Raw genomic sequence first — 9,865 nt, forward strand, 5'->3', positions numbered from 1 at the left:
CGTCGACATACGCACCTTCAATTGTATGCCTCTCCAGATTATGTACCTCTTCTCTTTAGGCGTGGTTGAGGTATCCACCGAGATGTTGAACAGTTAATGCGCCATTTCTTTTGCTGAAGAAACAATTTTCGTATCAAAATTAGGATGCGACCGTTCCTCTTACAGAATTTCGGGGGGAGTCTTACGCTCGTGGGTGTGCGAGGGTGGGTGACAGTGCACCCATGAATAGTAATACTCTCGCATTCCTGCAAGTAAGCAGTGTTAGGTGTCTGCTGAGATATGTGAAGTTCTGTAAAGCGCATCCTCATTCACTCGTTCCTTATTAGGTGGACAGAAATGCAGACAGAAAACTCAACAGCAACCTTGCAGCACTAACCGCGAGGTTACAGAGGCAGCCTGGTAATCAAAAGGCGTGGGTTCGAGTGTTACTGCAACCTGATTTTTTTCTGGTCAGATGTTTAGTGGATTCCCCCATGCTGGAGTGGATTTGTGTAATACGGGAGTAATTACTGATTGCCGACCACCCAAAGGCAGCCATACGGCTACAGAAGAGAGCTGGACAGCTTTCTCAGAAACTTCGCTAATTACTGGTTGGCGTCCACCCAAACGCAGTCATACGGCTGCGAAGGAAACCTATGCAGCTTTCTTAGAAAATTCGCAGTTGAAAGAAAAATTTGTCCTTGTCCGGGATTCAAACCCGGGACCACCGGGACGTCAAGCTTATTGTAGGGCGAGAGCGCATTGATCAATAACTCCATGACCGATTTGTACCAAAATCGGTGTCCAATTATAATTGATCGTGCCCGACACAATGACGACCTCCAAATTTGACCCGGATTATTTCCAAAAATTGAGTCCGGGCCAACCCCAAAAAAGTTGTTCACAGATTTGAGATTTGCGCCATCTCGTTGTATGGTGTCACCTGTAGCGTCACCATTTACGTCACCGCATTTTCGCACGTCACACGTCGGTTTAAGCGGAGTTAATGCCCGGCTATTTTTTTTTGTAATTTATTTGTGATGGATGCCTTCCACCTCAAAAGGATGATTACTGAGGGCATTTAAGATGGCAGATTTTCTGATGTACATTTCCTGCTTAGATGCACGCATATATAAGCAACATCAACACGGAGTAAAATGATCCTGCCTGTTCTCTGAGGCACACACAAAATAAGTAAAGGTTTGATTTGGTTTATTGGCGTTTAACGTCCCAAAGCAACTCAGGCTATGAGAGACGCCGTAGTGAAGGGCTCCGGAAATTTCGACCACCTGGGGTTCTTTAACGTGCACTGACATCGCACAGTACACGGGCCTCTAGAATTTCGCCTCCATCGAAATTCAGCCGCCGGGGCCGGGATCGAACCCGCGTCTTTACGCTCGAAGCTATCACAGTTACGTGCTTTACGTCACCAGAACTTTATACTAATTGATGACTTAACATCGAACTAAGAACACCAACTACAAATAGAAAGTGTTTTCACTTTTTGCAGACCTTGCGCAGCCAAAGAAGCTCGTACCTGGCGGCCATCGTGGGCAGCTTCTCGGTGCTGTTCTGCCTCTACGCAGGGAGCTTCATCATGGGCATGTTCTACTACAACGAAGGGGTGGCACCCACCAAGAGGAGGTGAGCATTTGTCTCTTTGAAAGCGTTCATTCTTCCGCAACCCCAACTGCGCGGGCGGAACACGGGAAAGGCTCCATGCTTAGTGACAGGGCTCTTTGTGCAAGTGTGTATGATGTGCGGGTTGGTCAAAAGTTCCCAGGTCATGGGTTATGCTTTTCTTCGGCACATCCTGGCACATAAGAAACACATAAAGCTATCAAGATTGTAAGAGGTTAGAAGATTGCTTCTTATACCCTGGCTATAGCACTCGAGACCAGACCTTGTGGACTGGGAACTTTTGACCCCCCCCCCCCCCCCCCTGTACTTTGACAGGAAGGAAATTCACCACCCGCTCTTTCATGGACAACAGTTCGTTGTGGCTTTAGGTATTTTTAAAACAATCTACGCAGCTCGCATTAACCCTGGAGTCTTGTGTATTGATTTAAAAAGTACAGCCCGGAAAACAGGGTCTTAAAGGGCAACTGAAGAGGTTTTAGAATTCGATGAGTTTAAAAGGATCGAATGTGTGAAACATGCATTTAATGCCTGCGAAATTGTTTTTCCCTGGCATATGAAATGGCGGCGTAATCGCCGAATTAAACGGAGTCGGCGTTGAGGCTTCTCTGCAGTGTACAGCGATGGGCGGAGTTTCCCATAATGACGCCACATACGACGGTGCTGCGTTTCCACCGAAGAAACAGTTGTTTCATGGAAGAAAACCAATGCCACCGAAGGTGAAGCTCACGCAGCATTGTTTCGCGGCATCGGAAGACTCAGAGCTGCATGCAGCGAAGACAGCGCACATCTGAAGTTTTGGCGGTAATGACGTCACTAAGAGCTTCCTCGCATTTCCACAACACAGTGAGGAGAAGCTTGATCATCGTCGCGGTTTTAACCGATGATTACGTCACCACTTTAGACGCCAGTGCAAAAATACTTCGCACTCTTTCTCTAGAATCTCCGTAGATTTGAATTCTTAAATGACCTCGAATTCTCAGAAATCCATTTTAGCTTCTCTTTAAGAAGTGGACATACAGGCGCGCTCGCTACAAGCTAGGTTGTTTTAGTGACCAACAAAGCATCTGTTCAGGAGCCGAAAGACGCAAACGGTAGCACCAAAATCGAGTAATAAAAGCACGTTGCTGCAAGACAATAGTGGTTTTTTTCGCGCCACTTACATAAAACTAAAGGAATCTTGTATTAAGACAATCTGGTAGCATTACTAGATGGCCGAAAGTTGCGCGACACGTTCTTCGAGATTTTGGCGTGCCTTATGATGACGTTCTTTATCTCTGATCTCCAGATGGCCTCTCTTCCTACTCTCTCCCCGCCGAATGCTTCTAACCTCCTTGTAGTTCCTCTTCCTGCGTTCTGGCCTCCTAAATGCTGCTACCTGTAATCATAGTCCCTCCTTTGTTACTCAAGGAGCGGCGTACGCGGATGTCTCTTACGTGGCTCTTATCGGCTCCGATAACCAAGTCCTATTTCGTCCTCTTCTTTGTATCTCTGTCACTCACACTTGCGTACCTCTCCTATCCACCCTGGACATTCTCTCGCTTAAGGTCCTGTTAATCATTCGTACGACTTACATTTTTATGCGGTCTAACTTGTGCCTCATAACACACCATCTACACTGACTCCCACGCAGCCATTCGTTACATTCAATCAAAAACACTCCCACCACATCTGTCCACTGAAATCGATGCCGCACTTGCGTCACTGCAGCCTTGACCCGTCTTTTCCCGTCTGAGATCCCTGGGCACTCGGGGTTGAGGATTAATAGGAATGCGTAGCTAACCAGCTCGCCCATGAAACACTTATCCCGACACCGTTAATCCTCTGGCTTAAGCCCTCGGAGGGCGGGCAGCGACTGTCTCTTCGCGGCGCTGTCAAAGAGTATTACAACGCTCTCGCCTTGATCGTAAACTCTACCCCGACCCTCATCCTGGTCTTTCTGTCTGTGGGGCCCACATCCTTCGACAGGCACAACTGAACACTCTTGTCACATCTGCAGGGCTTCAGCTGTACAAATTCTGTTGCTTTGTTTCATGTTCAAGCTGCCCTGACCCTTGTACCAACACGTTCCACTGTTTTTTCTCCTCCCCGGTTTCTGTACAGTCGGGATTCTTTCCCCCCACCCCACCCCCCTTAACCTGTAGGGACTTTGCTTGGCTGGCTTTGAGATTGTGAAGACGAACAGCGTCTGCTGGTGCAGCAGGCCGTCGGCGTCTCAGGTGCCTATGTCTGGGGGCCGAATAAAACCCCATACATCTACTATTACTACAACAGATAAATAACCATACGCCTGTGGTTACACAAGAGGCTTTGAGAAGGCCGCACTGTTATCGTTTTCTCGTTCTTTTCAACCGACCCATTTCTGTGACCGGGCATCCCGCCATCACCGCTGTTGTGACGTCATGGTGATCACGCTAGTGCTGCCGAACTTCCTGGCAGTTGGCGCGACTTCCACTCAGGAGCAGGCCAGGTGAAAAAATTCGCTGTGGCTGAGCTTGGTTAAGCCCGGTAATTGCGAAAGCAATATCCGTACCTACGCCATGGTACAGCTGGTAGTGTAGCTGGTGGTGGTGCTTGTGGTTAGACTTGTGGTGAAGCATCGGTTGTACAATCCATTCCAATCCAATGTTATCCAATCCAATCTAATCTAATCCAATTCAATCCAATCCAATCCAGTCCAATACAATCCAATCTAATCCAATCTAATCCAATCTAACGCAATCAGGGTCAAATGAAGGTCAATGGTGGTCACCGCCGCGGCACGGCAAAGGCGTGAAAGTGCAAGTAGTATTGCTTTCGCAAATGAAGGTCAATGGTGGTCACCGCCGCGGCACGGCAAAGGCGTGAAAGTGCAAGTAGTATTGCTTTCGCAAATGAAGGTCAATGGTGGTCACCGCCGCGGCACGGCAAAGGTGTGAAAGTGCAAGTAGTATTGCTTTCGCAAATGAAGGTCAATGGTGGTCACCGCCGCGGCACGGCAAAGGCGTGAAAGTGCAAGTAGTATTGCTTTCGCAAATGAAGGTCAATGGTGGTCACCGCCGCGGCACGGCAAAGGTGTGAAAGTGCAAGTAGTATTGCTTTCGCAAATGAAGGTCAATGGTGGTCACCGCCGCGGCACGGCAAAGGCGTGAAAGTGCAAGTAGTATTGCTTTCGCAAATGAAGGTCAATGGTGGTCACCGCCGCGGCACGGCAAAGGCGTGAAAGTGCAAGTAGTATTGCTTTCGCAAATGAAGGTCAATGGTGGTCACCGCCGCGGCACGGCAAAGGTGTGAAAGTGCAAGTAGTATTGCTTTCGCAAATGAAGGTCAATGGTGGTCACCGCCGCGGCACGGCAAAGGCGTGAAAGTGCAAGTAGTATTGCTTTCGCAAATGAAGGTCAATGGTGGTCACCGCCGCGGCACGGCAAAGGTGTGAAAGTGCAAGTAGTATTGCTTTCGCAAATGAAGGTCAATGGTGGTCACCGCCGCGGCACGGCAAAGGCGTGAAAGTGCAAGTAGTATTGCTTTCGCAAATGAAGGTCAATGGTGGTCACCGCCGCGGCACGGCAAAGGTGTGAAAGTGCAAGTAGTATTGCTTTCGCAACAAAAAAAAAAGGTGATGGCGGGGCAAGGTCAAGCGCCTTCATGAGCGGTGTTTACCTTTGCTTCTTACAAGTGTGGCACGCGGACAGACAGCGTTGCGTCTTCTTGAGACGCAGTTTGCCTCGGATAAGAGCGGCCTAAGATCACCTGGCTGCACATTTCCCTCTGCTCGTCTCTTGCAGCCTCCGCTCTCACTTTTATACACTATGTAGTCCTCCAACATGCTCCCGGGAAGAGGAAATTATGACATGATAATCTCGAATTGCATCAATGCATCCGAAGCTGCATGAGGGGCGCCTGCTGGGTGAAGGATTATAACACGCTGCAGTATTGCATCATGTGCCTTTGCGTCGCTGGCGCTGGTCGAGGACACGTCCCGGTGAGGTGCCGGTTTTTGTAGGGAAAGTAAAAGGTGTTTGTACTGCGGCCGTCAGCGCAGCGCTTCGCTTGAATACGCGGACAGTGTTAGGATGTTGAGTTACTGAACTACTGCCACTGAAGCGTGTGCAAAAAATTAAATTTCCTGCAATAGAACCAGAATTCAGGAGGCTGCACACAGTTTGATATAAAAATTAGTGCTAAGTGCAAGACGAAGAAGACAGATAACCTCGTCCTCGGGCCAGGATGAATTTTTCAAGAATTGGGAATTTTCTGCGAAAGCTATACAACTGTCTTTGTAGCCTTACAGCTGCGCCTGGATTATTTCGAATCTTACTCACTCCACTTTCGAGGATTCTCCTAAACAGATTAGTCTTAAAGAAACAGATTAAGTATGCAAGCGGCAGTGATCTCAAAAACATCGATTTTATTCCGCGGAGCCAATTGGGTATCCAGAGACACAATAACAAATAGGTACGAACGATAAAAAAACGGTGAGATAAAACAAACAAATGTGAAAACCAAACCAAAGTGCTCTACTATGCGATGGAAATTTCATCAAGGTTTCATCAAATTTCATCGAGGCTGCTTGTGTATTTACTCGGCACCGATATTGTTGTCACCGTATATTAAGCAAAACTGCAAATTGTAATGCAACGTTTTCATCGCCCGCCGAGCTAAAAAGCTTAAACGTTTCAGCAATTTCATCAAATATGCTTTGAGACGACTGGCGCAGCGGGAAATGGCAGATATGATCCGCGTAAATTTGAAGGAGACCGCCTTCCTCAAAACGGGCAGTGTGCTTTGCTCGCTTTTATTTAGGGTAGCTCAGAGGAAAAAAATAACAACAAGACAGAATCGTGACAAAACTGCGCCAAAAGTTTTGTCTAACGGCTGGTATTTCTGTAGTTTGTCGAGCTTTATTTCTTGTAGTATTTTTCTTGACGACAAGGAACAGAATAATACCACATAAAATTTTGTTGTTACAGCGTTTGTGTTGTTCGCTGTGACTAACTCGCACTCGACTAACGTTGCTACTAACTCGCACAGTGCTTCCTCCAACTACGCGGGCCTCGCCATGCTGCTGGCAGTGGTACTCTCCTTCCCGGCCTGTTCACTGCTCATGCTGGTGACGCTGGCGGTGATGCTGGTGGCCCTGACCCTCACCAACTACATCTGCCGGCCCTTCGACAACATCATCTACGACACCGCCGACGTCACCCAGATATCGCTGCTCGACGACGTGAGTGCGCCCTGTCAGCACTTCTCGAGGCCATTATGTTCACTCATCCAAATTACTATTTAGCCGCTGCGGTGTATCAGTGGTTACGGTGCTCGGCTGCTGACCCGAAAGACGCGGGTTCTATCCCGGCTGCGGCGGTTGAAATTTCATTGGAGGAGAAATTCGAGGCCCGTGTACTGTGCGATGTCAGTGCACGTTAATGAACCCCAGGTGGTCGAAATTTCCGGAGCCCTCCACTAAGGCGTCTTTCATAGCCTGAGTCACTTTGGGACGTTAAACCCCATAAACCAAACCAAACCAATCCTAGGGGCCGGTGTACTGTGCGATGTCAGCACACGTTAAAGAATCCCATGTGGTCGAAATTTCCGGAGCCCTTCACTACGGCGTCTCTCGCAGCCAAAGTCGCTTTGGGGTGTTCAAACCCGTAAACTAAACCAAACCAATTCTATGGGCCCGTGTACTCTGCGATGCCAGTGCACGTTAAAGAATCCCCGCTGGTCGAAATTTCCGGAGCCCTCCACTACGGCGTCCCTCATAGCCTAAGTCTCTTTGGGACGTTAAACCCTGATAAACCAATCAGCTAAACCATTCTGCTAATATCACTCGCCTCATCATTTCACTCCAACGCTGCGACAACCAGCTATTCCGCAGTTCACGTAACCACAGGACTAAACCTATGTTGAATATTTTGTTTCAAGTGTTTTTCTAAAAGCCGATTCTGGGCACAGGGAATATAGATATGCTTCTCATAACCTGCAATATTGAAAAAAAGCACTTTTGAGCAGGAAACCGTTTATCACTCTCAATATAACAATCAGTATATATGCGCAGATCATCCGACGGCAGTTTTACATTTTTTTTCTATTAACTTTTTTGCTATACTCAAAAGCCTTCCCCATTGGTTTTCTATGACAGTCTTAACTTTTCTATGCAGTCGATGCAAATATTTGAAAATAAAGGTTTTGCTATATATGAGAAGAATGGATCATTGCCTTCAATATTTCCGAGACAGTGTCTTATATTTTCCCATTCCAATTTTTTTTTTTTTTGTGCGAGAAATTTGGGCATCAGTAGCGAAACGCTGGAAGGTGGCTTTGAACGTAAGGTTGTTGGAACTCCGCATTTAAAACCAAGAATATTCGACCTTAAGCTGAAACAGAGTGCCGAAAGATGGCAGTGTGACTGGAAGAACATAGTACGGCCCAAGAAATGGGTGATTGTGCGCGTGTGTATATTTAAGGATTGATCGCTATAATGGACCTAACTAGTGAACGCCCTGCTGAAAGTTCTGCCCTAGATTTGCTAATTACCGGGCAAGATTGGTCCAATGACGGCGCGCTGGTTGAATACATTCACGCAATTAGAAAACGGATACATCTGCGATTTTGCACAATTGTTTTTACCATTTTACATGAGTTTACGCAAGACACAATTTATCGGAAGCACTGGTCGGTTCTTGAGAGTGCACTGTGCTTGAAGGGCAACTGCACCACTTTTTGCGAATTTCGCGATATTCAACGATTCAAATCTATATAGGTTGAAGGTAAAGCATGCCAAGTGTTTTTGCACTCGCATTTAAAATAGTGAAGAGATCGATTATTGAATTTTATGCTTCTACTCAAAGTCCCGGAGCAGCGCAGGGAAGTTTATTGTGACGTCACGGAAGGCATGATTTGAAATTACAGCTGCCGTCAAACAAGCCATACCGTGGCCCGTTGGAAGCTGCCAAACAGCGCTCAGCGGTTTTTGCCCTCGGTGGCGTTGGTTTTTTTCCTGCAAAGCAGGCGTTTATGCACTGTAAATGTACTCATACCTTGGTTTGGTTTATTGGTGTTTAACGTCCCAAAGCGACTGAGGCTATGACAGACCCGTAGTGAAGGTCTCCGGAAATTTTTACCACCTGGGGTTCTTTAACGTGCACTGACATCGCACAGTACACGGGCCTCTAGAATTTCGCCTCCATCGAAATTCGACCACTGCTGCTGGGATCGAACCTGCGTCTTTCGGGCAAGCAGCCGAGCGCTGTAACCACTGAGCCACCGCGGCAAGTATACTCATACCTTCGATGACGTCATCATGTGCCCCCCACTTGGCGTTGTGCGCTGGGGAGAAGCTTGAAGGGCATCGCGATTTTAATCGCCGATCACGTCACCATTTCAAAAGCTAGCCCAAAAGGACTACGCATGCTTTTCCTGCAAGTTTCACACATTCGACCCTTTTTAAGCTCGTCGATTTCTGAAACTTATGCTGTTGCCCTTTAAAGAATAGCGCTAATGGCGATGTTCCCCCTCACGCAGACCATGCGCGTCATCTGGCCCCGAGAGAAGCGGGGTAAATGGTTCGGGCGGTTCCTGGCCGGCACAACGCTCACGTGAGTGACTGCATGGCCCCATGACAACGCCATGAATGGAGCTGCGGTAGAATTGGTATACAGGGTGTTTCACATAAGACACTACGCAATTTTTAAATATACGCTTTTATATATACCCGCAGCACGGATACTTGGTTTGTTCCTCATTTTAGGACTAATTATAAGCTCCAAACACTGCAACATAATCTTCCGCAAGTACTCAACAAATATAAACATACCACAAATTTCAGATCCAAACAATTGCGACGGTATTTTGTTGATATGTGAAGTATTTTTTTCATTCATTACTTCTGATTCTCTAGGTGCACTATGATCTACAGAGACAATTTTGTGCATTTCTCTAAAATTTTGAATATTTCATAGAAATTGATGAGTATATTCTGCTTTAATGTTCGTATATGTGTTCAAAATATGTATTAGTGAACATTAAGTACATCTTTGTGATTCTATTACATGTGTATTTCTTGATTACGTATCATTTTGCACTAGATGAGCCTAGAAGCTATTGTTTTGACCACACAATTGTATTTATTACGTGTATTTCATTGTCTGTATTCTATAGTGCGCACTTTTGTTCTCCTTTTGTTGTATCTTTCTTATGTTTATTTCCATCACCTTATTTGTCGAAGCCGCTGCTATCTAACGTTTTTCCGGGCCCAGTCAAGCTGCGAAAG

Source organism: Amblyomma mixtum, chromosome 1, assembly GCF_055824585.1.
Source record: "Amblyomma mixtum isolate Tamu chromosome 1, ASM5582458v1, whole genome shotgun sequence".
NCBI lineage: Eukaryota > Metazoa > Arthropoda > Arachnida > Ixodida > Ixodidae > Amblyomma > Amblyomma mixtum.